This window comes from Egretta garzetta, unplaced genomic scaffold, assembly GCF_000687185.1.
Source record: "Egretta garzetta isolate BGI_Z169 unplaced genomic scaffold, ASM68718v1 scaffold783, whole genome shotgun sequence".
Classification (NCBI taxonomy): Eukaryota; Metazoa; Chordata; class Aves; order Pelecaniformes; family Ardeidae; genus Egretta; species Egretta garzetta.
In genome coordinates this window covers 6325-7798 of record NW_009259187.1, presented here as the reverse complement: position 1 = coordinate 7798, position 1474 = coordinate 6325, and the positions used below count along the sequence as shown (strand labels likewise).

Genomic DNA, 1474 nt, shown 5'->3' with positions numbered 1-1474 from the left:
GGGAGGCCTCCGTGCCACCGCAGGGCTCCTCTTCCACTCCCTGCTCCCTGTCCTGCGCCTGGCAGCCGAGCTGGGAAGAGCCTCATGTCTGCGGGGTGCCCGCAGGGCCCGGCGGTGGAGGGAAGGCTGTTTTGTGCCCTGGCAGCCCTCCATCCCCTCCCACGAGTGCTGGGGACCCCTGTGCCTCCCCGCAGACGTGTGGTGAGCGGGTGGGTGGCAGAGGGTGTCCTGCCAGGGCAGCCCTGCTCCTGCTGGCAGCCTCAAGTTGCTGCTCCTCCTTCCCTGGCCTCCTGTGCCGTCCCGTTTCCGACGGCGGCGTGGAGCAGAGCGAAGTGGGGAGCCGCGTCCCTCCGGAGCCCGAGCTCCTCTCCCCTGGCCCCTCGCAGCGTTGACCTGGGCCGTGCCGGGCAGCGGGTGCAGGGTATGAATGGGGCAGCCGGCGCTGCCCCCTCTCCCGTCGTGCCAGGGTCTCTCCTGACGGGTGAGAGGGCAGAGCTGCCCCCCGGGCTCGACCTTCTTGTGTCCTGGCTCCTTCTCCCCGGCATTGGAGGGCTTGCGGCGCAGCATGGTGCTGGGGCCCCGGCGGCAGGGGTGCAGTGTTCGGGCAGCGCCTGGCACGGCACGTACCGAGGCACCGGCACCGAGGCCGGGAGGCGCACAGGAAGCCGGTGGTCACATGAGAGGTGCTTGCACTGTGGTTCCTCTCTGCTCTGTTCAGGTTCTCCGTGAAGGAAGTGGGGGTAGGGCGAGGGTTGGGGTTTCTTTATTTTCTTTTTCTTCTTTTTTTTTTTTAATTTTTTTTTTTTTTTATTTTAAAACAATGAAGGAAACTTAATTGGTTTGAAAAATGGCTGAGCTGTAGCCTCTGCCTCTCTGTGCCTCCCCGAGCTGGCTGCCTCTTTCCCCTTCCCTGTGGCTTTCCAGCCCCTACACCCCACGCTTCCAGGGTGTCTTATCGGCCGTGCCTTGCGTCCTGCTGTCCCCCACGGCGGGTGGAAGGGGGGTCCCTGGGCACAGCTGCTGTGCCCTGGGCTGAGCGGTGACAGATCCCAGCGGGCGCAGCCGGGGAGCCTCCTGGGAAGCTTCCAGTTACCTGCGGACAGCGCTCCCTCCCCGAGCCTCCCCGGCGGGTAGGAAACAGGCTGAAGGCCGGAGCCGAAGGGACTTGCACGCTTTTATTGGGATGGAGCGCAAAGGAGCAAACTGGGTGCCCGGAGCTGCTGTGCCCTGGGCTGAGCGGTGACAGATCCCAGCGGGCGCAGCCGGGGAGCCTCCTGGGAAGCTTCCAGTTACCTGCGGACAGCGCTCCCTCCCCGAGCCTCCCCGGCGGGTAGGAAACAGGCTGAAGGCCGGAGCCGAAGGGACTTGCACGCTTTTATTGGGATGGAGCGCAAAGGAGCAAACTGGGTGCCCGGAGGCCGATGCTGCAGCGCAGGAGCTGGAGATGGTCACGTGCAGCAGCGAGAGCCGGGCG

The 1474-nt window shown here is 65.4% G+C and overlaps 1 long non-coding RNA gene across 1 annotated transcript in view; it reads right to left on the bottom strand.

The window, feature by feature from the left end:
• Positions 1 to 680, bottom strand: part of LOC118451978 — a 3297-nt gene extending 2617 nt beyond the window's left edge. Inside the window, exon 1 of the long non-coding RNA XR_004841601.1 lies at positions 514 to 680. This is a non-coding gene — a long non-coding RNA (uncharacterized LOC118451978). The remainder of the gene's footprint in view (positions 1 to 513) is intronic.
• Positions 681 to 1474: the final 794 nt, after the last annotated feature.